This window comes from Lygodium microphyllum, chromosome 1, assembly GCF_053477565.2.
Source record: "Lygodium microphyllum isolate KBCC chromosome 1, Lygodium_microphyllum_v1.1.10, whole genome shotgun sequence".
Lineage (NCBI taxonomy): Eukaryota > Viridiplantae > Streptophyta > Polypodiopsida > Schizaeales > Lygodiaceae > Lygodium > Lygodium microphyllum.
The window spans coordinates 74657642-74685267 of record NC_141135.1 but is presented as its reverse complement, the minus strand read 5'-3'; the positions used below and the strand labels follow the sequence as shown (position 1 = coordinate 74685267).

Here is a 27626-nt window from a genome sequence, read left to right as displayed (position 1 = left end):
CTGAAATAGGCTTACAGCCTGTCATCCCATATTTGGACAGCATGTCCAATCCATATTGCCTCTGCAATAGCTGTATCCCACTTGGTGATCTAATCACCTCAATGCCCAAGAAATAACGCAGCTCTCCCAAATCCTTCATCTCAAAGTTCTGCTTCAATAGCATTTTCACATGAAGGATATCTTCATCACTGTCACCTGTCATAATCAAATCATCAACATAAATGACAAGTAGCATAATACCTTTCTCTGTTTTTCTCACATAAAGTGAGAAATCTGCCTTGGAAATCTGAAAGCCAATAGTGACAAGATACTGTCCTATCTTGTCAGACCATGCTCTAGGTGCTTGCTTCAATCCATACAAAGCTTTCTTCAACCTGCAAACAAACTCAGGATGAACAGCATGCACATAACCTGGTGGCTGCTCCATATAGACCTCTTCTTGCAAATCACCATGCAAGAAGGCATTCTTTACATCCATCTGATGTAAAGACCATCCCTTTGACGCAGCCATAGCAATGACTGCTCTTACGGTTGCCATCCTTGCAACCGGACTGAATGTTTCTTCATAGTCAATGCCATATGTTTGTGCATACCCCTTGACTACTAACCTTGCCTTGTATCTGTTCACAGAACCATCAGCATTGTGCTTCACCTTATAAACCCACTTACAGCCAATTGCATTCTTACCTTTAGGCAAAGGTACCAATTCCCATGTAGCATTTGCTTCCAAGGCATCCATTTCTTCATCCATGGCTTTCTCCCATTTTTCTTTTCCCATGGCTTGCTCAAAAGAAGTGGGTTCTGGTTCCTGTATCACCTTGACCATATATGCATAGTGAATGGCTGTAAATCCATCATATTTCAGCCTATCCACAGGATACCTAACTCTAGTAGACCTGCGCAAAGTGGGTTCACTCCCAGGTGCTCTCAAAACATCCCTGGTCTTCCTTACTCCAGGTGTAACAATAGAGGGGATACCCAACTCATCATCAATGCTCTGTTCTGAGCCACTGGATTCACCATCCACATAAGAGTGACCTGCATTCACATCAAACATGGGCTGATCAACCTTCTCTTTTCCTTTTCGTGATACCTGCATACCACCATCTGCATTGCTTTGAGAAGATTCTCCTCATCTCAATCTGCCTGTCCATGGCGAAGAATGTGAACCACTGCTAGAAGATGCTCCAGGTCCACTAATATTTTGTGACTGCTGCTGTGAATTCTGTGCAGCATTACCATTTTGTGCATCTACATCATCAATCACATTTACTGGTTTATACCAGCTACTCATCTCATCAAAAACAACATCTCTGCTCACTGTAAACTTACGAGTAGAAGGGTTATAGCATCTATACCCTTTTTGCTGCAGAGAGTAACCAATAAAGATGCACTTCTCAGCTTTTGGGTCCAACTTGGATCTCAACTCATCTGGCACATGTACATAGGCAATGCAACCAAAAATTTTCAAATGAGAAATATCTGGTTTCCTACCAGTATACCTCTCCTCTGGAGTCATTCCATGTATTGCTGCAGTGGGAGTCCTGTTCATTATGTAGACTGCTGTAGCAACTGCTTCAGCCCAATAAAAATCTGGCAAGTCTTTTTCATTGAGCATGGCACGAGATACCTCTCCAATATGCCTGTTTTTCCTTTCTGCAATTCCATTTTGTTGTGGGGTATAACTGCATGAATATTGCTGCTTTATGCCATGCTCCTGCAAGAACCTTGCAAACTCATTTGAGAGGTACTCTCCCCCTCCATCTGACCTTAGGCATTTTATTTGCAGACCTGTTTCTTTTTCAGCCATAGCTTTAAGAGTTTTGAAATGCCCAAAAACTTCACTTTTCTTTTTCATAAAATACACCCAAACTTTTCTGCTATAGTCATCAATAAAAGTGACAAAATAATGACAGCCTCCAAGAGATGCAGCTTTAGTAGTCCACACATCAGAGTGGATTAATTCCAATGGCTTCTCACTCTCTTGAACATGTCTAGGAAATGGTTTCCTTGCCTGTTTTCCAAACTGACAGGCTTCACATACCTTATGCATTTCTGCAACCTTGAATTTTGGCAAACCTGCAACAATATTTTGGGCCTGCATTGATTTAAGTCGCTGTACATTAACATGACCAATGCGTTTATGCCAGATATCAATATCTGCAACTACACCGGTCCCATGTGCAAACATTGCTGCACTCAATTCAGACATGTCTGCATCCAGCGTAAACATTCTGCCCTTCTTCTTTCCTTTTGCTATCAAGCGATCTTTATTTTTCATATCCTCAACAAAGCATCCATGAGGATTAAATCTGACCTGCAAGCCCTGCTCAACCATTTGACCGACAGAAACCAGATTCTTGGTGATATTCGGGACATGAAATACATCGGACAGGTATTTCTTTTTCCCATCCTGCATAGACAAGGGAATTTTTCCAATCTGCACAATAGGATGTGCAGTATCATCACCAGTCTCCACAAATCCTGGTTTTTCCATTTTCCTTGCATCCTCCATCCATTCTGCATGACCTATCATGTGGTTTGATGCACCTGAGTCAACATACCATACATCATTGCTTTCTTCTGCACTTGTCACAGAATTGTTCATGTGCTGCACCATGAACAAATGCTCATTTCTGTCATCACCCTGTCTGCTAGAAGATGCATAATTCCCTTGTTGCAGTTTTCCATTCATGATGTCATTCTGCTTTTTATAGCAGTCTTTAGCCATATGATCCATTTTACCACAGTAGTAGCATTCAACATTACTGTTTGCATTTTGACCTCTTTGCCATCCACCACGACCTCTTTGGCTCCCCCTGCCTCTAGAGTTACCACGTCCTCCTCCATAGGACTGGTTTTCTTGAGTTTGCTGCATATTCTGATTTCTGCCACGGCCTCCAAATCGGCCTCCTCTACCTCTGCCTCTACCTCTTCCAGCATTTGAGTAGAAGACAGCTTCTTTTGAAGTTCCTCCTGAAGAAGATGCACCACCATTTCTCTGCTCCTCAGAAATTAGAAGAGCAATCAACTCCTCAAAATCAGGAAATCTTTCACGAACTGAAATGGATGTCCGAAACTGTGCATAATCCTTTCCTAGACCATTCAAGGTCACAGAAACTAAATCATCATCTTCCACTGGCGACCCAATGGAAGCAAGTGCATTTGCAATCTTCTTCACCTTCATGTGGTATTCGTTGATGCTCATATTTTCTCTTTGCACATTATGCAACTCTTGCTTGAGCTGCATTTTCCTGGCTTGAGTATTTGTGCTGTACATTTTTGACAAAGTATCCCATGCCTCCTTTGGCGTACTTGCATCCTGAATATGCACAATCATAGAGTCTGAAATACTGATAGACAGCCAGTACATAACTTTCCTGGCTCTCTCATGCCATGCTTTGAATGCCTGCATTTGCTGTTGATTGGGAACATCAGGAAGAACTGGTTCTTCTTCATTTCCTGCAACAAATTCCCAATATCCTTTTCCCATAAGGAAATTCGTCATTCTAAACTTCCATGCTTGGAAGTTGTTCTTGTCAAGCTTTTCAGTTACAATCTGTGAAAGAGAATCAGACGCCATTACAGAATCCTGCAAAAAATTCTGTCACTGCAGAGAACACAACTTCAGCCTCACAAGGGCAAATCTGCAAAACTGACGAAAGTGGTATTTAACCACACAGTCACTTCCTAGTGACGTTTTTGCATATACAGGAACCAATGATGATTCTGTAACTCCCAATGTCTCTGCACACGAGCATACGATGCAATATCTGTGGTAACTTTTCACCGACCTGTAGAACAGTGGTCGCACAGCATAAAACAGGGCTTTTTCCTGAGTGCGTGCAGAAAACTTCCGCCTCCAAAACAGGCCCCGAAATGGCCTCAAATCAAAAAAACAGGGTCGCCAAGAGCTAAAGCTCTATCCCGCAGCATATACTGCCCTCTTGCTTCACCGCGAAGGGCGTCTCAACCTGAGACAATGCACTCTTGCAATTTCCGGCTGTGCTACCTGCAGAGATCTGCTCCCAAAACAGAAAATGAAAGCAACACTGCTCCTCTTACCAGAACACCGCGAGCTTGGCTTGCTTTCTTGAGCTCCTTACCACGAACAAGGATCTGATACCATGTCAAGATTGTGGGAGAGAAGGAAGGAGTCTCGCTTGAAGCTTTCTTGCTTGCACAATGGGGGAAGACACACAAGGGTGGAGGCTGAAAACAGTTTTCCTCTTCTTAGTTGTGTAAGCCAAAAGAACTCAAATACAAAGAAATAGAAGAATCCTATATATGGGTCTCAAACCAAACTCAACTAACTAAGGTGGCATACTAACTGAGCCACGAACTAGAGTAGATAAGGATAGCTATCATGTAGCTATTATTCATGGGCGGTGTACCAACCGCATCTGCAACTGACAAGTCGGTGACATAAATACACAACGGTCACCCTGGCGTATCATGAGTGGAGCTCGATATCTGCAAAACACCAGAGGCTATCGCAGAAAAGGCTAAGTCTGGGTACCATAAACATGGTGGACATCCAGAGGCTGTAACAGGGGCCTCACAAAGTGTACAGAGGCTGTAGTACAAGGCTACATGAGGAGTTTTTACAAGCTTATGAAAGGAACATTAAGGCAGGTACAATGCTTTTTTAAAAACAAAAAATGAGAGACAAGGACCAATAGGCCCTTGTGGTCTTTTTCAGCATTTGCTATTTCTTTGTCATCATGGAAAATCTTCTTGTCTTTAATCTTTGGTTCTTCAGCTTTGAAAGATGTGGTCTTTTGATCTTCATGGCTGATCTTCTTCTTGTCCTTCTTCCTTTGCTCTTTGATCTTATGCTCTTCTTGGTCTGGTTCCCCATGGACTTTTCTTGCAGCTTCAGTCTTCATGTCCATGTCTTTGTCCCCCTCAAGCAAAGACATCTCATTCTTCATGATGGCCAAGGTAGCTGGAGTGTCTTCAAAAACTTTAGATGGAATCATTGATTGCACTTTAGTGTGAGCAACTCCATGTCTCTCTGCAAGTAGATCACAAATATCTTCTATGTAGAGCAACACAGGTCATGTTACTTTTCATGAAGTGTATCCACATAGAAATCTTCTTGGTTATCATAGATATGACCAAGAATCTACTTCAAATCTGTGAGTAAATGGCAACCAAGTTGATCTTCAATGTTTCAAAAGACACAAGTGAAGGTAGTGTTAAATCAACACTCTTAAGTATCAAGGGATACTAGAGTTGAAGATGGTGATTCTTGATGCCGATTCTTTGCTTGATGAACCCGTTGTTTGAGTCCCCTCCTTGCTGGTAAAATCTTGCTGAACACTGAGTAAATACTCAGATCAGAGTGATAGTACTTGCTTTGTCAAATGGAGGAAGAAGCTTGAGACTTGGTGTTGATGTCTTCGAATCTTCCTTTACTGCTTTGATGCTGGAAGCTTCAGATCTGAGTTGCAATAGCCTTGTCTAAGTGCCAATAGCTTGACAGGAGTGAAAATTTCAAGTGGTTTATGAGCTTGAACTTGACATTGCTATGGTGGAGCTTTAGGGTTTCTGCAGTCAAGTCGACCAATTTTTGGGCTGCTGTAGCTCGTGGGATGGATTATTTGGCATGCTGGTTGATGAGAAGCAAGCCTATGGGGTGAGCTTCAAAAGCCCTAAGCCAGCAAGGTAAATCGCGCAGCGCAGAGGTAGAGTATGACCAGCACAGGCGCAGATCTGGACAGCGATCACGAATCTGAGCAATGCTGGAGGATTGTTATGTAACAGAGAGAAGAGCAGGGAGTTTAGGAACAATCCTCCAGAAGGAAGCGTGTGGAGATATTGCTTTGTTTGGGAGATCCAAGGCCTCAAAGGCAGGTAGGTGCAGGTTTGGCTATGGCTGCTAAACAGGGTAGTGAGAAAAAAGAGTAGAAGATGAAGTCTTGAGCTAGACTGAGCTCAAGCTGAGCTGGATGAAAGTGAAATGGAGCTGAAGGAGTAGTGCCATGCCTGTCTGGGCTCTGATACCATGCCAAAGATGCAGGATCTAGAGCATGGCAGATGCGAAAGCTATGGAGGATGGAAGATGAAGAGAGAACTCATGATGACATTGACAAAGAAGACAACTGTTATTACACAAGTGAATTAGGTTCCAAGATTGAGACTTGGACTCATAAGGACATTCTTGTGTAGTACTGACAATGACATAGACACTTTATAGAAAGAGACAAGTACTATTGCATTATCATCATATGAAAGTGATAGTTTAAGTACATCATTTTATAGAGTTCTTTGGTAGTACTTAACATCCACTATGCATATGGGATTTTGTCTCTCTTCCTAGAATGAATTGCATCTCCCTAGCCTAGCTGTTCCATACAAAGGGGCATACATAGGGTGTGATTGGCAGATTCTCAACATCCTTGAATGGCTTTTGAGTATCCAACCCTAGGTCCTTCAAGAAGTACTCCTCCTTCAATTTTTTCTTAATACATCCCATGTAGCATCGTGTCTATAGAGTACATTAATGCACATTTTCAATGGAGAAATCACAAGATGAACAAAAAGTGCATTGGGGCTCCAAGGAAGTCCATCTATGCCTCATACGAATTTTAAGTAACCCAATACATTCCTACCATCAAACAAGTCATTTTCATGAACCATAGCTTCCATATCTTTCCTTGTAGGATTCTCACACTACACATTAGTTTGAAATTTTATGTGCTATAGGATTTGCTATTGATGCAACTACTACTGTTGCTGCAATTCCTTTCATGGTTAGCTACGACGAGCGCTCCAAAATGTCATTGATTCTTACAATCGTCAGTGTCATGGTATGTCAAACCTAGTTCTTCAATTAATTGGTGGAACCACATCATTATCCTTTGCTTTTTATCTAGCATGTGATGCATTGATGTCTCTGAACACTTTGGATATGGCTGCTCAATTGTGTGGACTTTGCATTTTCCATGGGCAAAAATGGAAGGCATTTGTTGCAATGGCCTCAAACAGAGAGCAAGATTACGAAGGTAAAGGAGGGGTTTCGAGCACTCCATTCTTTTTCAAAGTGTTGTGGTGCAATTGATGGGACCCACCTCAAACTGGATCTACCTCCCCTTAAAAATACTACTGACTAGTACAATTGGTATGGATACTATGGCATGATTGTCTAGGAATTGTGGATGCACAGATGCATTTTCTTAATGTCAACATAGGCTCGCCTAGTTGTGCTCATGACACAAGGGTCCTCTGTAACCCTACTTTCTTCAACCTCTGCCACGGCCAAAGAAGACTAGTGGGTGCTCCATTTGAATTTGGTGACCTACGAATCATGGAATACATCATTGGGCATGGAGGCTATTCACTTCTTCCATGGTTAATTACTCCATTCCAATCATTGATAATTTCAAGTGCAACTAAAACTACATGCAATCTATTCAACAAGGGTCATTATTGAGTATGCTTTTGACAAGTTGAAGCAGTCATGGATTTACCTTGGCAAGACCATTCAAATCCTTGACTTGTGTTCCTTGCCCAAAATTATTAATGCATGTTGCATCTTGCACAACATACTCATAGACCATGAAGAGGAGGAGGTGGAGGCCCATGAGCAAGTGGAGTTGAATGATCCACTGATTGGCAATCCCCATTTGCACCACTTTGATTAGGATTATGAGATATTCATGGCGAGCCAATGCAGAGAGGGAGAGTTCATTAGAAATAGCCTGATGGAGTATGCCAACATCCAGAAAGATGACTTTGATACATGGCATCACATTGGATTATGTCAATCCATGGAAAATATGTTTCTCTCTCCAACAAAGGTAATTTGATTGATTTAGGGTGCCACACGATGTGCTACCTAAGAAGCAGCAGTGTAAGAAGGCCATCACAATATTCAATTTAGAGTTGCACCGTGGACCAAAACTTCATCTTTAGACCTATATTTCTCTAGCAAAGTAACAAGCTTAAAGTGCGTACATGGACATTGCCCTAAAGTGAAAATTCAAAACCACTACATCACCTATTGTTGGAAACATTGAGAAAGTCCTGCAACTTTACTAGGAAACAAGTGTAAAGAAAGTATTCTTGATCGTATTGGTTTTATCTCAGTGGTGTTCTTCCTTCAGCTACTACGTGGTGCAAGTAGTGCATGGCAAACATGATCTGCATACTTGAAATGTATTGCTTGCCTGCTCTGTAGTTATAATACCTGATACATGATATTTATACTTTTCAATATTGACTTGTGAAATACATATCCCAAAAAGATTTCTTCTTTTCAAATAATTAATCCTCAAATACCCCTCTACAACGATTGTTTGTGAATGATTGTCTATGAACGAGAACTCGTTTTCCAAAGCAAGGAGTACAACAAGAGGATTGCATTCCATTGGGTGATTGAGAACCAAATTAGTAAAGCAACTTATGAACCATGCAATCATAAGCATAATGATTTTAAGAGCCAATGTATACTTTCATGTTATAGAATATGTGGCGAATATTGTATTTTAGACTTTCTAAAGTGTGGTGATTTGTTCTCTAAACCAAAGATATCCTATAATCGGTTGGCGAATATTTTTTATGAAAATCATAAAGTAATAAAAGGTTTAAAGTGTTATTTTTGAACCCAAGATAGTAAAGTTTTCTTAATAATAACATTAATTCAACCAATGACCGTGTTATTGCAAAGAAAATAGTACAACTAAAGAAAGGTAAATCAAGTCAATACACATTGATTAAAGCTCAACTTTCTTGTGAGAAAATACCTATAAATAATGTATTGATGAGCCACAGTGCAACATTCACTTGGATTGTCTATACAAAAGCTTTACCATTCAAGTTGATTACACAAAGAGAAACTTGATTATCTTAGGCTTGCCATCCATCAGTACTAGGAACTTCATCATTTTCATGTAGTTTTGTTGATGATGATGATGGTACTGATGTCAACCCTATGTTGATATCCAATGATTTTTCCGAGTATTGACTGATATCCAATATGCCAAAGCTCAGTCATAGGGAAAGTTCTTTATTGAAAACTGATGGGAAACATAAAAATCCCTAGTTGTTAACTAGCAAAAATCATGCAATTACTCGATATGGGTCTTTTTACTATCTAGGTTAGTGTCTAAAGTTCCTTGTAAACCTTAATATTTTTAACATCAAGTAGGCTTAATTATAGTAGGTGACTTGGGCAATGTGTCCTTGAAATCAACCTCAATTAGGCTTGATTATAGGTGACATACACAATCTGTTTTTTAACTCTAACCTAATTTGTGTTAATCAAAGTAAGTGCAACAAGCTTATGTATGTGATAAAAATGAGAAGGTTTAGCCTTACCAACATGGAATGCCACATCTTTCTGATATTTTTAACCTCAATTAGGCTTGATTATAGTAGGTGACATGGGCAATGTGTCCTTGAAATCAACCTCAATTAGGCTTGATTATAGGTGTCATGCACAATCTATTTTCTAACTCTAATTTAATCAAAGTAAGTGCAACAAGCTTACATATGGGAGAAAAATGAAAAAGTTTAGCCTTACCAACATGGAATTCCGCATCTTTCTATAATTTTAATATGTTTCTTTGGAGGCTAGTTATGTTGAAGCTTTTAAGGGGTAGATGTAGTATGTTGATCCTTGTTTTAGAACATATATCTTATGAGAAAGAGGACCATTTTCATCTCTTCTTACAATGCACATGCATTAGAAACGTGTGGAAGAATATGTACAAATGGCACACTATAATTGGTTCCTAATTTCCATAAGTTTTGAGCTAGATCACATGGTGCTGAACATTAAATTATTGATCAATATAGTCACCTTTATAGGGCTTGGTGCATCACTAGTTAATCTTTAGACAATTAAGGAGAAGAATTTTCTTAAATTTTGTAAAAAATAATAAGAAGCAATATTGTATTATTGAATGACTACTTAATTTAAACATATTTTGTTTGGGGACCATTTCTGACAAACTATTTGGAATTTCCATGAAGTATATGTTCTTGATATGTCTATTTGTAATTTCTAAGTCTGAAATGTAAGGAACAGAGTTTCCTAGTTGTGTAGCCTAAATTTTCCTACTATGTTATATGGGAAATATGATTCCCTAGTTATATGACCTACAAATCCATAGTTTAAGCTATGGGGAATATAATTTTCTAGCTGTATAACCTATTAATCCCTAGTTTACGATGTGGGGAATAGCATTCCCTCGTCATATATAAGGAATTCATACATACATGCCTAGGATTCCCTAGCATGAGATGCAGGGAAAGTAATTTCCTAGTTATACATAGGGAAACTATATATACATATCTAGGAAAATTTAGAGAATTTCCTACATTCCAGGAGCTTTCCTATGCAGGAATTGTTCAAAAGCTCCTTGTGATATAGAGAACCGCTTCAACTTCTATAGCCTACTTCAACGTAGTTTGAGAAAATGCCAACATGAAGAGGATGGATTGGCAAGAAATGGAAGCACAATGACTAAAGTTTGAGAAGCATCTCATATCAACCTTGTGGGAGGGGAATGGCATATCAAACACACCACTATAGTGTGCACATATCCCAACCATGGCACAAAAAATGAAGAGGAGGTTGAGAACATGCCCCATTTCCGATCACCTATTTTTGTAGCAATAATTTGATACAATCCCCTTCCCCCCTTTTTGTAGTCTACAATGATTTATGTAGGGATTAAACCTCATGTCCTCCCCCATCTTCCTTTTTGTAGTCTATTGCAATTCCTCGATCCACATCCATTTTTCTACCTTCCTCTTCTTATGTATTCAGTTTTACCTATAGATCTAGGTACATATCAAATTAAGCAATGTTTCTCTACACTTCAAGAAGCTATCCAAATAAACAATTCTTCTACCATACTAAGAAATGTCTCTAGCAACCAATTTGTTTTTTTTTTAAGAACACAATGAAAATATACAAAAAGTAATGGGAAAAACAAAGTAGCATACTTCTAAGTGAGCATTTAGCTCACCTTAGTAATTTGATGATGCTAGTTTGGCTTTGTTCTTCCTCAAGATCTCCCCGATTTCCTGCAATATAGCAAGAGGTGTAGTCATTATACACATCCCTATTCTTGTATAGTTGCAATAGGAAAAGAAATAGGGATCGAAAGGAACACCCTATGTGGTCACAGCAGGAGGAAAAAGATTCGATAAACATTTCATTCTATTTGACCTCATGCAATCCAGTACCTTGCTTTCAAAGAGGTAGTTGTGGTGCTTGAGGATGAGGAAGTAGAGAGAGTTGTTGTTGGTATTATCATGTGTCAAAAAGAAGCACTAAGGAGGTGCTTTGGGCCAAATAGTAAATTTAAATATACCATGGCTTCCCTTTGTAGACCACAAAGACTATCATAAGTTGTAGGTCCATCTATGCCAATGCATTACCCTCCTACTATTTAGGATAATCTATAATAAATTTTCCTCAAAATCAATCAGTAGAGGGAAAATTTAAAACTGCCTAACCAAAGAATTTCAAGCTCAAGAGAGATCACCTCTCTTGCAAACATGCTATCAATGTTGAATTCCAACCTTGGACTTGTAGAAAGCTTCATAGGCAGAAGCTACACAATTCATGAAAAGTTCAAGATAGCCAAGAGTCTCCAAGAAAAGAAATAGATGTTTGCTGACTTATATTTTTTATTCTCACAAAGTTGTGCCTCACCTCTACTTTTCTTTATGTGTTTACATAAAATGAACACAATTGACGATGTCATCTATCATGATAGATTTTCTAGTTACTTGTCCATTTTCCTAGCATGATCTCGCATTGCTATAGTCTAGTCCTACAAATATTTCATTCTTTCATTTATGTTCTTTTCTAAACTTGCATGTGACATGTTTAAACATGAGAAGATGGATCCATGAGACAGTCATAAAACATAATAATTGATATATTGTTTCGAACTCAACGTGTAGGACCATAAAACATTGATAAGAAACTTTAGAGCTACATGTATTATGCTTACCTCTCAACTACACAATGATTGTTTGTTGCTTGATCTTTCTTTCTCTATGATGGATATAGTCAGGCTTTGGTGGTCGAGGAAGCCTTGAGCACTCTTTCACCGAATTAGGTATACACTGACCAGAGAACTATTTGATCCCCTTAGTCCCTGCACCATTTGAACGCAATAGAGAGAAAAAATTGTGCTTGAGTAACAAGCACTAGACAGCCTTATTTCCTTTGCAATGGATTGTGCTACACTTGTGGAGAATGTAATTGCCTTCAAGTGATCACGTGTTTCCATGCATTCGATTACCAAGCACAGAGTGAGGCGCATCATATCTACATGGTTGTCTGATCCATTCCACTGGTACGCAATACACTGGATTCGAAAGGATGAATATCGCAAGGAATGGTGGTCGAGTTCGTTCATAGTCTTTGTGTAAAATATAAGTGTGTGACACGTCATTTAGTGGTCCCACCCAAACAATGTTGTCCTTATTTTGAAAAGGTTTTCCTTTTTTAGAAGAGAAATTCAATCCCCTCTGGGAAAGACAATGATCACAATGACCTTTGCCTATGGAAAGTTTTTTTAAAAAGCCTAAAAAAGGAAGGAAGGAAGGAAGAAAGGGCAAATGAGAGAAAGGGAATGGGGAGGAGAAGTAAGAAGAAGAAGAAGAAGAAAAGATCAAGAAGATGCATGCACACTTACATTCATGGCACATGCATATATTGCCAAAACTACCATAACTCAGATTATTGATGTACATGTCATCACTATACTAGTCATAGTATATGCTTTTGCTACAAAAAGCTACTAGTCTATTACACTCGCCAAGTTGATACTTCTAAGTAACCAAGATATCAAAGCACCAAGATACTATAATAGATTATCAAGGTAAGGAGCTATGTCCTCATGCTAAATTTCATAGTTAGTATGTAGGCAATACTAACTCGCATTTATGGCCATATGAGACATATCAATCAATGGGCATGGTCTTGCTGCAATACTTAGCAACCCTGATAAAATATGCATTCATGCCAAATAATAATACATCAAACTCATATGTCCAAACTAGGTAGTATAGTCAGAACTGGGTATTCCTATTCAGTGCCATATCTAAAATGCCCCTAGCTCTAAGGCAGAAATATGCTCATTTGGATTAGTGTATTAACAAGTGATATTCTAGCCTATATTTCAAGCTCGAGGATCTGCGTATAAATCATCCCCATGTGTTATCTCTTTGAAATAGTAGAAGTAAAGTAGTAAAGCATAGCAAGGATCTTAAATCACTTACCTACACACTCAAGCCTATGCCGATTGACGCATGTTGAAAGAGGTCAATGCTTTTCATGGAAATGTGATATAAGTCACAAAGGTAGAATTCCATGTAGAAAGCATCTAGCACTGACCCTTACAAGATAAGCAAGCTGGCTTCTTTTATGAAAATTCTTGTAAGAGTATGTGCAACTAACTATACATAGACTTTCTAATGGTATGGAATCAAAGAGATATTAGATGTGAGAATGATAAAGGTGTGTACTTAGAGGTGGGAAGGATTCTACACCTTTGTTTAGTATTTCCATTGACTTGGGAATTGACTTCTTCCAATCCAAGTGTGATGTAACATATATGTGTATATAGAAAGTTTAAAATCAAATGTTAATACCTATGTGTAAGGGTGAACATGCGAAGGTGTATGAGCATATGTGTGTGTGTGTGCACACGTAAATATACGTGTGTCCATGAGCTAAGGTTGGAACATCAAGAGGTATATATAGAAGAATAGTAGAATACCTAATATATAGGTACACTCAAGGGGAGATCTCATCCCTAAATATGTATAATTACATAGAATTTCTAATCATCAAACACTCAGTCTCATTAACATACTTGATTATATATATTAAGAAATAGTGATTGTCTCAAGACTAGGAATCAAATGTAAAAGGCATATATTACTTCAATATGGTCTTACTTTCTTCACAATATTACTAGAAGCACATTCAAGCAATATGCACCTATCCACTTTATTTTTCAATTTCTTGTCACCATTATTGTGTATGTAACCACTTTGAGTTATGCCATTCATGAACTCTCTATATACATATTTGTATGTGTGTTCCCCCCCCTGTCGCTTATACCCCACCCCTCCCTTTTTTAAAGCTTAAGGAGGGAAATTAATGGGAAGCCACCCCTAATGTATACACTTTCAATGTATACACTCTTCCTAATGTATACACTCCTTTCTTTTTTCAATATAGGGGAAAGGTTTGTGATTATCATTAACTAGTGTACATCTTATCCTTGAAGTATAACTAGTTTTAATGAAAGGTCTTGCTCTTCTCAATGTACCATCAAACCATCCTTGATGGACTTGAATTTGATGCAATGATGTTCATATATATTTGACGGGATTGTGAATATCACAAGATCAAAGGGCAAAAGGACTATGGAGGAAACACAGTGTTATAAAATCTGAGATACACACTCGACTTTCTTATATACTTAAAATATATATGGCGAATATTATGTTGGCACAAAGGGAGAGTAGATGAGAGAAAAGAAAGATGTAGAGAGAGAGGTAGAGAAATTGGCAACACACTAGGGATTAGAGGATGGGCCAGTCCCCCCCCCCTTATGGAGTTATATTATTGACAAGGAGCAAGCTCCTCTGTTACACATAAGCCAGTTCTTACTTATAGATCTTGGAAACAAGATCACGGTTCCTTGCATGGTATACAACCGGCTAACACTTGCACAACTTGGAAGTTGACACCTTTTGATCCTTCTTGAGTCTCCTTCTCTCCTACACAATATGTCTAGGGTTCTCCTCTTGGCACTTGATTTCAACAGAGCTTCCGCAGCACTTGCACCTTCTCTTCTCCTCTTGGAACTTGATTTCAGCAGAGCTTCCGTTGTAGCACTTAATTTCAGTAGGGCTTCCACAGCACTTGAATCCAGCAGGGCTTCTGCAACACTTACACCTTCTCTTCTCCTCTTGGGTACATGCAAAGTGATTCTTCCTACACCCCCTCCCTTACACCCAAAGAGAGCCTCCTCTTTTATAAGTTTTCAAGAGCTTCTCTTCTTGGAGAGAGAGTTGAGTTGTTTCTTCATGCAAGATGTGGTTGTTTCACTCTGCAGCACTAATTTCGAGATATCTCTTTGTGCGTTGTTTGGATGAAAAAACGTCCAACATAAAAGTTGTAGATCTCATTGTTTCTGATAACCCTTGTGACCCATTTTTAGAGATCGATATTTTAAAAATGGATTTTCCAAAAAAATAGCTTTTTAAACTGTACTCTTAACTTGTGGTCAATGCAACCACTTTAAGTCATAGATAAGGAGAGTTCATTAGATTGCCTTGGGCCTCAACCTTAAGATTGAATTCCACACAAAAGCTTGTGTCATTGTAGACCTTAGAAAGAGAAAATCACTTCTCTCCTCACTTCTAGAGGATCACATCTCTCATCTTTCTTAGTGAGAGAATTCCCTCTCTTATCTTTCTTAATGAAAGAAAAGACCTTAAACCTTGACTTGTAGGGGAGAGGATGACCCCAAATGAATGTAATGCTCATTACACACAAGTAAAACATTCCCAGGTGTCCCTGGATGCACACATAAATACATAACACAATGCTAATGCACTTCCTCTTCCTAGAGCTCAATCCATCTTTATTTATGGGTAACTCCTTGGTTCTTGTGTACACTCTTACACTTGGCAGACACTTCTTTCCCCCTTCATAACTTGTACTGCTTGTACCAGATATCCCGGTCACAGTTCTTTGATCACCCCATTAAGTGATACACTAGGAATACTGGTCTCTAAATGGTCTCATGGCCATGCTAGATCATCATCAACACCTAATGAAAAGTGAGTCATTAATTTATTGACATGAACTTATTAAATAGAGAATGCATAATAAGCAATCAATTTAGTGACATCCCTCAGGCTTCTAAATAGTTGACCTCAACTGTAGAGGGGATACATAGTCCTTAAGAAGATTTGGAAAGTCTTGTAGTTCTCTCTCAATCATAAATTGAGCGTCCAATGGGGGATAATTCTTAAACTTAACCAGATACTTCCGTAATACCTTACCTGACCTTAGAGTATTGTCTTGATGGTGTAAAATTCTTTCAAGCACAAGGAACTCTTCTGTTTCTTCTATGTCATGTAAATCTTCCTTGATTGGTTCCATTGGAGGTTCTCCAATATAGGGACGTAACAAGCTTATATGGAAAGCATTATGAATGTTCCAATGACTTGGTAGATCCAAACAAAAAGTCACATCGTTTATTTTATCTGTGATCTTGAAAGGGCCATAATAGCAATTAGAAAGCTTAACCACTTTACCCTTTTGACCTTTCTACTTCTTCAAGCGAGCCTTCTCAAACTTAAGAAGAATATACTGTCCCAACTTGAGATCTAACTTACAATGATGCTTATCTGCTTCGTGTTTATGCTTCTCTTGTGTCCTTTGGATAGCAGCTTTTACTTGAGTGAAAGTTGTATCAATGTCTCTAACAAACTCATATGCTGCAAAGATCTTATCCTTCATAAGAAGAATGGGCGGTAAATGAGGCTTACCATAGATAATCTCAAAGGGTGCCTTACCAATACTAGAGTGCATCATATTATTGTATGCAAACTCTACTAAAGGCAAATACTTTTCCCATTCTCTTTGATTATCACAGACATAGGATTTCAAAAGGTCCAAAACAATAGAATTAGCACTTTCATTCTGCCCATTCGTTTGAGGATGATAAGAGGATGAAAACTTTAACTTTTTTCCGAGGTTCTCGAAGAGAGCTTGCCAAAAGAGGCTGGTCATGCAGGGATATCGATCACTTATAATGGACTTAGGCATGCCATGATGCTTGAAAATATGAGCAATGAATAGCTTAGCCATATGATCGGCTTTGATTGTCTTTCGCATAGGTATAAAGTGAGCTTGCCTACCTAATCTATCAATGATAGTCCAGATTGCATCATTTCTTGCTTGTGTGTGAGGAAGCTCCATGATAAAGTCCATGGCTATACTTTCCCAAGGCTCATTCGGAATAGGTAATGGCTTTAGTAGACTAGGTGGTTTATGTCTGTCATACTTTACTTTTTGGCATATCTTGCACTCGCGGACATATCTTTCAATGTCAGCTCTAAGAGTTGGCCAAAAGAAATATCTTTCCAATGCTTGAGTAGTGGGTAGAATACCCCTATGTCTAGCATATAGAGATGCATATGCTTCATCCATTACCTTGTGTCGCAATCTTGTGTCGCAATGGTAATGCTACACAAATTGCTTGATGATGATACAAATAACCATCTCGAATCGAGTAAGGTGTAATCAACTGACGTGAGTTAAGCTGATCCCATATGGTTGAGAAGTCAAAATCATTTTTCATACATTTTGGGTAAATCCATGAACTCGTTATGGTAAACAATTGTGATTGCATTCACTCGAGGTCGCCATGATAGAGCATCTGCTACCACATTCTTAGTTCCAAATGTATGAAGGATTTGAAAATGAAACATAGATAAGAAATTTTTTCCAACGTATCAGTTTCTCTGAGAGATTCTTCTGAGTGAGGAAGTATCTTAGACTTTGGTGATCTGTTTTAATAACAAAATCTACACCAAGTAAATAGTGTCTCCATATTTGAAGAGTATGTACCACTGCCATAAGCTCTTTCTCATATATTGGAGCATGTAGCTCATGGTCCTTGAGGCGTCGGCTCTCAAATGCTACTACATGATGCTCTTGGTTAAGCACAGCTCCAATGCAATCCCCAAAAGCATCGCAGTGAACTTCAAAAGGGTTTTGAAGATCCAGAACTATGAGAACTGGTTCTTAAGTCACAAGAAACTAAAGAGAGGGGTTCTTTTAAAGTTTGAGACTTGGAAGCATTAGTTGGTATTGTGTGTTCATTAGAGGCACCAAGTGCCCTTGAATCATGAGTTTCTTTTGACTCTCTCACAAAAATCATGTACACAGAAATAACTTTCTTCATTTCTTTAGAAATGCCAACATGACTAACCATTGGCACAGACCAATCTCCAGCATCAGCAATGCATACTATGTTCCGACCCTTGAATTGAAATGCAAGGGTCTTCTTAACAAAATCGGGAAGAGGTCTAATCTTGTAATCCCAAGGCATGCCTAAGATAACATCACGGTTACCTATGGGTGCAAGCAGAAAAGATTCTTGGTTGCAATAATCCCCAATTCTAAGATTCAACTTCCCTTGAATAGGAGTAGAATTGGTTGTAAGTCCTTCAAACCTGATCCAATTAGTGATCCCAATCGATCCGGTGGAATTTGTAGCCTTTCAACAGTATCTGCTGACACAAAATTATCTGTGGACCCTGGATCAAAGAGTATCAAAACTCGTTGATTGTTGAGTGTCCCCCAACCCTTTAAGACTTGTATTTTCTTCTCATTTGAATGAGTGTTAGCTTGCATATCCGGAACAGAATTTGAGGATGGCGGAGGAGGATCTTTAACCACATTTGCTTCCTTCCTTTTGTGAGGACAATCAGGCTTCATATGCCCTAACTCACCACAAAGAAAGCACCTTCCTTTCTCTTTGTACTTTTGTATCTCAAATGGTGAGAGATACTTATGCTTCTTCTTGTTACTCTCTGGCTTTGAATATTGATCATGGGTAAAGGTAGGACTTCTTCGATTAGTCCTGTCTCTTGGTTGATTATAGAGCTGCTCTTGTCTAGCTCTATAAGAACTCATCTCCAACTTTTGAGATGTACCATGTGTATGCAAACTTTCAGCTATAATGGTAGACTCCATCATGCAAGATAAGGTTTCATGTGGATACACCTTCATGGTTTTGTGTAAATGAGGGATTAGGCCAGCTTCAAACTTCATTTTCTCCTCTTCATCGCGCTAATCTCCATGAAAGGAGTAACCTTGAGAAGAGTAGACCAAAACTTATCCACATAACTAGTGATCTTTTCATGCTCTTTCTGGCCTAGCCAATCCCATTCCTTCTTGACATCATTCTCAAAATCAAGAGGCAAGAATTGAGCATAAAACTTCTTCTTGAACTTTTCCCAAGTCATAGGTTTCCTTCCCTCCAAAATGAGAGTCAACTACTAATTGCTAGCAGTGTCTTTCAAGTGCATGCCTACATGCCTTAGCTTGGACTTTTCTGAGAAATTACCATAAGAAAAAGCAACTTCAAATTGCATGACAAAGACTAATGCCTTAGCAGGATCTCTCTTACCAGAGTAAGAGTCAAACTTTATGTCCTTATCCCCAGACTTGAAAGTCTTAGTCTGCTTAAGCTTGCTCCTCTTATGGTCCATCTTTGTCCGTTTGTGGATTGCACGAGACTTAGAACTAAGAGAGTAGAAACTAGAAGATGATGAGGAGGAGGAGGAACTTGAGTAATCATGGGAGTAGCTGCTTTTGCTGAGGGAGATAATCCCTCCTTATCCGCCTCACTTGAGGTGAGGTCTTTTTACTCTTCTTGACCCGAGAATCCTTCTTTCTTTTAGGAAGCTTCTCAGCAATTGGTTCCTTTACATCTTCACCATCAATTGGTGCAATGGTGTTTCCTCCAATATCACCATCTTTTGGAGGATTTGTTCTTTCATAAGTAGCTTCTTCCCTTGCCCTTCAGCTGCTGTCAATCAATTGACGTACTTTCGGAACCTCCAACAAGCTACGATACTCTATCAATTGAGCATGTAATTTCTCACTTGTAGGTGCTTCATCAGTTTCCATCTTTACCTTCTTCTTGCAAGGATTACCTTTACTTTGAGAAAAGCAAAGAGACCTGCTCTGATATCACTGTTATAAAATCCGAGATACACGCTTAACTTTCTTATATATTTAAAATATATATGGCGAATGTTATGTTGGCACAAAGGGAGAGTAGATGAGAGAAAAGAAAGATGTAGAGAGAGAGATAGAGAAATTGGCAACACACTAGGGACTGGGTGGAAGATGGGCCAATCCCCCCCCCCTTATGGAGTTATATTATTGACAAGGAGCAAGCTCCTCCGTTACATATAAGCCAGTTCTTACTTGTAGATCTTGGAAACAAGATCACGGTTCCTTACACGGTATACAACCGGATAACACTTGTACAACTTGGAAGTTGGCACCTTTTGATCCTTCTTGAGTCTCCTTCTCTCCTACACAATATGTGTAGGGCTCTCGTCTTGGCACTTGATTTCAACAAAGCTTTCGCAGCACTTGCACATTCTCTTCTCCTCTTGGAACTTGATTTTAGAAGAGCTTCCACAGCACTTACACCTTCTCTTGTCCTCTTGAAACTTGATTTCAACAGAGCTTCCGCAGCACTTGATTTCACTAGGGCTTCCGCAGCACTTGATTCCAACAGGGCTTCTACAGCACTTGCACCTGCTCTTCTCCTCTTGGATACATACAAAGTGATGCTTCCTTAACCCCCTCCCTTACACCCAAAGAGAGCGTCCTCTTTTATAGGCTTTCAAGAGCTTCTCTTCTTGGAGAGAGAGTTGAGTTGTTTCTTCATGCAAGATGTGGTTGTTCCACTCTGCAGCACTAATTTCGAGATATCTCTTTGTGCATTGTTTGGATGAAAAAACGTCCAACACGAAAGTTGTAGATCTCGTTGTTTCCGATAACCCTCACGACCCATTTTTAGAGATCATTTTTCTATTGCGATATATTTTAAAAATGGATTTTCTTAAAAAAACAGCTTTTTAAATTGTACTCTTAACTTGTGGTAAATGCAACCACTTTGAGTCATAGATAAGGAGAGTTCATTAGATTGCCTTGGGCCTTAACCTTAAGATTGAATTCCACACAAAAGTTTGTGTCATTTTAGACCTTAGAAAGAGAAAATCACTTCTCTCCTCACTTCTAGAGGATCACGTCTTTCATCTTTCTTAGTGAGAGAATTTCCTCTCTCGTCTTTCTTAATGAAAGAAAAGACCTTAAACCTTGACTTGTAGGGGAGAGGATAACCCCAAATGAATGCAATGCTCATTACACACAAGTAAAACATTCCCAAGCATCCCTGGATGCACACATAAATACATAACACAATGCTAATGCACTTCCTCTTCTTAGAACTCAATCCATCTTCATTTATGTGTAACTCATTCGTTCTTGTGTACACTCTTAGACTTGGCAGACACTTTTTTTTCCCTTCATAACTTATACTACATGTACCAGATATCCCCGTCACAATGCTTTGATCACCCCATTAAGTGATACACTAGGAATACTGGTCTTTAAATGGTCTCATGGCCATGCTAGATCATCATCAATACTTAAAGAAAAGTGAGTTATTAATTTATTGACATGAATTTATTAAATAGAGAATGCGTAATAAGCAATCAATTTAGTGACACACAATTCCTCCACCATTGAGGAAAAGATGACAAATACATCCAATTCAATCAAATCATCATGTTTATATTGTAGACAAAGCGTGTTTATATTCGTTGACACAACACTCTTGGGCTCAACTTCGGCTACCACTTAGATATGCTAATGTGGACTAGGATAAGCTCCGTCGGCCTTGAATTCCCATTGACAGGCCTTGGTTTGGAAGACTGCCACTATGAAAATTTCTTGTTCAAGGGGGTGCGCTAGTCACCTTCTACTTTTTGCAGCAGTTTTTGATAGGGGGTCCAGGAGTTACCTGCAGAAATTAAAAAATGATCAATACCTGGGAAGTCATCATTGCTTACAAAGTAAGTCGAAGGCTTGTCATACTAGAAATTGCGAGTAGTTATGAGAGGCGCCAATCAACTTTACCAGGGGAATAAGATTGCGCGGACTGCCGCGCCATCGATTTGGGTTAACAACTGCAGATTCCATGAACAAGTCAATAAGGATAATCGATCCATCAGGAGCATTGAGAGTGGAAGATGGGATTTAGGTTAAGAAGCTTTTAACGATCAGAGATGCACACACGCATATGAATCCTTTATACCTGCAGGAGGCGGAGGCGGAGGAGACCGCTGAATACTGAACTGCGCATTCGCAGGAGAAGGAAGAGGAGCAGGAGCAGCGCTAATGCTCAGAAGGATCAGGGCCAGTAATATGAATATTGTCGACATGAGCCGACTCATGTTTTTCTTAATTCCGATCATGATCATATGATCATGTTTTTCTTAGTTCCGATCATGATCATATGATCTGATTAATAAGCAGAGACGCGACGATGTTGGCCTCAACGTGAAGTCTTTCAAAAGTTTCTAATTTCCAGGCTTAGCCATCGTCGTTTCAATGCCACTCTCTTTTATGTGTTGCCTTAGAAGTTGTCAAGCCTTAGAAGTTGCCTTGGTGGTCACTTTTGACGCAGTCAAGCTCGGTTTCGACGCAACTCTCTTTTGTATGTAGACAGGTACCACACACAGACACGGAGAGAGAGAGAGAGAGAGAGAGAGAGAGAGAGAGATGGAGATGGCGTATCATTAATTTACGACTATCATTAATTTAGAAGACCTCTGAGAGGGATAGCACCTAGAAAGTCAACCGATGAATGTTGAAGTTTACGGCTATCGTTCATTTAGAATACATAAGATTCGAGAGCGACGTTGTTTAACCGGTCAAAAGATCCCATGCTAATATTCTAAGGCTCCTATCGGGCACCCTAACCTTTAACAATATTTCAAAATTCCATTTCGGCTTTGGTTTTTTTTTCGTGGAAAGACCATAAGAAGTAAATATTAAAAGCCAAAAATATTTGTATCACAACTACCCGAAAAGAGGCTTTGAGGAGTTGCCGTGGAGTGTAGTTTATTACCAAAGAGATAGTAACAAACATAGGCTAGGGTTATTACATATAGCATGCCAGTGAACTACGATATAGCAGAGCTTTAGTAAGCTGACCTTAAAGATTCAAACTTAATTTCAATGCAAAACTCTAGTCAAGCTTAAAAGTTACCTCGAGGGTCATTGTAAATTTTATGTTGAAACATACATAATTAATCATTCTTATCTCACATCAAGAAGAAAATCTGAAATTTCAATCTATGTTTTCTTTATTGATTTAACAATCTATACTTGAAACTATGTCTTTGGCTGTTAAACACACCGTGGTATCTTTTTTTGCTTCACTACTCCTTTGGGCCCTGACAACATAGAGACAACCATTTCTAACCTTTGCAATGTGATTCAAACTTTGGCGCCGATGGTGAACTCCTACCTAAGTGCATTTCCTAGTTTGAGTTTGAATATTACTTAGATATCACAAAATCCACAACAAAAGTGTCACACATTCATAGTTGTATACACGAGTCAAGTACAAACAAAAGAGACATACCATTTTTGCAAATAGAAGTCACGTAGAAAGAGGAAAATATATTAATATTATTGTTCATTTTACATCAAATGACTTGTAAGTAGGGATATAAAGGCAATTATACAAGGGCAACCAATTGCTCCAAAGAGGTTACTCTTTTATGGCTTCACTCGCTTGTTTGCAGTGTTCTTCACCACTAGCAAATCCCTCCTATACCACACTAGCCACGATCTTCACTTTTGGAGCCTCACCAACACTCAGCTCCAAAGCTATCAAGCTAAACATTCTTCCACACAAGCATGTGCCAGAAATGTGTCTAACGAACTCTTTCTCAACAAGGACAACAGGGATAAAGTCGATGTGGACCACAACAATGTATTGAGGAGGGATCCACGCTATGTATTAATTGAGGGAAACATCTATTTCAAAAGCCCCTTGGCTTCCCTATCTATTGTACAAACTTACCTATATCCAACATGGACTACAGTTGCAAGAGAAACTATTAGTGGAATATCATAAACTAAATAAAAATATACATATGAACAGTTCAACTTACCTTCTACACTTCATCAGCCTTAACCTCCACCTCTTAGGTTGAATCCATGTTGGATCTTGATTCATCTATCATGCGGTGGTACCTCAAGGGTAGGAATGGGGCATCTCATCACATCCATCCTAGTGCAAGTAGCCTTGAGTTCCCCTACCTGAATAGCAACATGCTTGGAGGTGTCAATTGCAACCGCTAGGGTATCAATTGCATCCTCAATCTCTTCGAACTTGGGGGATAAGTGGGGATTTGGAAATGTTGGGATAGTATCCAAAGAAATCTCACATGCTATTACTAGCATGGAGAGTGTCTCATCCTTCCATACATGAAACATCTTCTCTACATCATGAAGGAAGTATTAGACTGAAAAAGATCTCATCTAGGTTAGACACTTTTGTATCTATATCCTTGCCTCATCCACTTGGTCTTGAGATCTAGAGAAAACCTGGGTACTCTTTGAAGGCTGGATCCCTCAGAGGGTCCCTCCCCCCTCATCAACACTCGTGGCCTTTGCAACCGATCCCTCAACGGGGGCAAGGACTATGGCAAGCTCTTTGGTTGTACTTTGCTCTAGTTCCTATACTAGGTTTCGTGGATTTGGCTTAGGGTTTGGGGCATCTTTCAACAAGCCACCAATGTGATGCTCCTCATTGATCTTGATAGCAAGGAGATGTTCTTGCTCATTGAGGGAAAGGAAAAATCTTGTTATCCATGAGAGCAAATGCATCAATCTAGTCTCTTGAATGGTAAGTTCTTCGTAAAATATAAGAGTTAGGTTCTTCCCAAACCTAGAGAGCCACTTTTCAAAGGCCTCATCTCCATTGATATACTTTAGGAGATCAATAGGGATGCATCAAAGAACTCACAAACTTATATATATAGGGTCTTAGATGAGATCATAATTTTTTTTAAAAAAATAAGACCATTAAGAAAGTAAAATTTAGAAAAGATATTGATTTATAAACAAAACAAAAACTAGTGTAACCATGTGTGTGTGTGTGTGTGTGTGTGTGTGTGTGTGTGTGTGTGTGTGTGATTCATCAATTCCAATTCTATCATCAAATTGTAAATAGATCTCAACTCCATACAAGGTGCTAGATATCATGAGGGTTTTCTCTATTCTTTTTCCCATCTAAATAAAGAAATCAAAGCTATTATGCAAGCAACAAAACATAGCAAATCATAGAAACGCTCAAACAAATGCCCCTCTCTGCATCCAAATCCAAAGCTCAAATGATAATTATTCACACTCCCCATCAAAGTTAGATGTTTCCCACACTAAATAAGCTTCAATAACTGTTCATCAACACTTCCTTTAATAATCCATCTGGCATACAAATCTCAATATCAAATGTAGGTCCCCCATTTCTGTTGGACTCTACCTAGCATGGGTTAGAAACTAGAAGGAGTTGAACAATAATGCACTTTACATATGATGAGACACCATGTCAAAGCAATAAAGTTAGATAGTGCAATATCAGCAACCTAGGCTCTTAAATTCAAAAAAGCAATATGAGAGGAGATAATAGCTTGAGTGTAAGGTGTGGTAGGAGTTGCATACATATGTATGTATGTGAGTATAAATTAGTGAATGTGAGAGAGAGGAACTTTGAGAGAGTGTTTGTGTGTGTGTTGTGTTAGCAAGAAGCAAAAACATAACCTCTTTAAAACAAAGTATCTCAAGAAATTCATATAAAGGAAGATTAATAATTTGTACTATATAGAGGTAAGAAATTCAGATAAGGAACAAATAACAATTTGTATTACACAAAGGTAAGAAATACATAATAATTCATTGTAAAATTTTACAAATGACAAGAGAAATAAGGGTAGTAGATCCTAAACACAATGAATATGTGAAAGATAAAGGATGCAGGCTTGGTAAGACAAGCATGTGTGTGTGTGTGTGTGTGTGTGTGTGTGTGTGTGTGTGTGTGTGTGTGTGTGTGTGTGTGAGTGAAAACTAAGGGACATATAGCAATTTATGTATGTGTGTGTGAAATATACTAATCCCCAAGAAGTGTTGGCCAACTATCATCATCTAACTAGTGACCTTATACAAGATATATACAATTCTCAGATGGTCAATGTAAATATGATGTGAGCTTCTACTAATCTATATTCCAACTTAGGTTGAAACACTATTGCTACAACATCTATGTAGGGAGTCTAAAGGTAGTTTGCATACCATTTGTAATATTACATATAACTACTCATCTAGTGAAGATGTATTGCATGATGATCAAGATCATGATAGCCATATGCAGACAGAAAAGAAAGAATCACTGACCCTTAGTAGATCATAAATATAATCCAGTAATAGAAGTGCAGTCAATCATTGGTTTGGGAGACTAACCAACAACCTCTCATCTTCAAGTACATCTAGTAGTATTGCAACTAATGACGAGGGGAAGAAGAAGGCATTAGATGATAATGATAAATATACCATTCACTTAGTTCTTGATGGGAACTCTAGTGGATCAGAGATTTTTGATGATGAGCTTAGTATTCCTTTAGTCATCAGGACACGAGGTGTATAAAGAGTACATGGTAATGTAAAGGCTCCATTGAGTCATCCAATGGTATGCAAAGAGCAGGGTGAGATACCCTTTTAGAAGATTTGGTTTTAAGAGTTATGTAGCTCACCATTCTTCTTATATGGTGAAGGTGATTGTGGATATTGAGCCCGCCTCTTTCTAGGAGGCTATTGGTCCTGCTCATTCGGATGCAACAATGGATAAGAAGATAGCTATACTAGATGTCAACAAGACTTGGAATCTTGTGTCACTACCCAAGTGGAAGAAAGCCATTGATGTCAATAAGTAGATCTATAAAATAAAGCATAATGCAAATGGTTCTATTATTAGGTATAAGGCCACCATAATTATGAAATGCTTTCCACAAAAATATGGGATAGACTATGAAGAAATATTCAATCCAGTTCCTAGGATGGCAATTGTCTGATATAATATTGCTTTGGTAGTAGCCAAATGTTGGAATTTACAATAGATGGATGAGAAGAATATTTTCTTGTGTGGTGATTTGTAGAAAGGACTTGGAGCATCATACATATGTGTGTGAGTTACACAACATCATATATCGAGTGAACTAGGAACCTAAAGCAAAGTTCAGAGAGTATCTTGTCAACATTGGCTTCTTGTAAACTCCTCAAGGGCCGGGTTCACTATAGGTAAACTCTCTATATCATGTGCGTTCAAGATCTATTTAAGAATTACTCTTATCTGGGAATTTTTATGAATCAAAACACACCCTTTTCTATTCAATCTATAAATGGTCCCTTTATATGGCACCCTCTTGTATGTAAAAATGTATAAAATTGGAAGTTTAAATGTTCCTTCTTTTGAATCCACGTGAAGGCTTACATATATTTGAGGGACCCCCTCCCTTCCCTTCCCTTGAGTTTAATTTTGTGATGTGCATCCCTCACTGTTTGTGAGAAAAGGTGATGTACGTTTGGTCGTCATAGTCATCTATGTGGATTGCTTGATTATTATAGGTGATAATGATAGTGGAATCCAATTGCCTACTTTTTTCATCTCCCATTGATAATGAAGGTGTATATATAGTAAGGAACATATCGTGAAGTACCAAAATGTAATGCTATTGTACCCACCATCTTTAAGAATAGATATAAAGAACGATTCAAGGTCTACACTTTTGATTATGCCTTATTCTATGCCGCAAGTCTACCATTGGACTTGCATAGTTACATAAATGCAGATTGAGCTAGTATTATTCTAGATAGAAGTTCTACCAGTAGGTTTATGTTTTCATTTAGTTGGAGTAGCAAGAAATAGCCTACAATTGCACTATCTAGTACTAAAGCAAAGTATAGG

General features: G+C 38.7%; 1 long non-coding RNA gene across 1 annotated transcript; it reads right to left on the bottom strand.

The window, feature by feature from the left end:
• Window positions 1-21276: 21276 nt before the first annotated feature.
• On the bottom strand, window positions 21277-22285 carry LOC148041269 (uncharacterized). The gene is made up of 3 exons (XR_015692378.1): window positions 21909-22285; window positions 21731-21780; window positions 21277-21614 (listed from the first exon to the last, which is right to left on the bottom strand). It is a non-coding gene; the product is annotated as an uncharacterized LOC148041269 (long non-coding RNA).
• Window positions 22286-27626: the final 5341 nt, after the last annotated feature.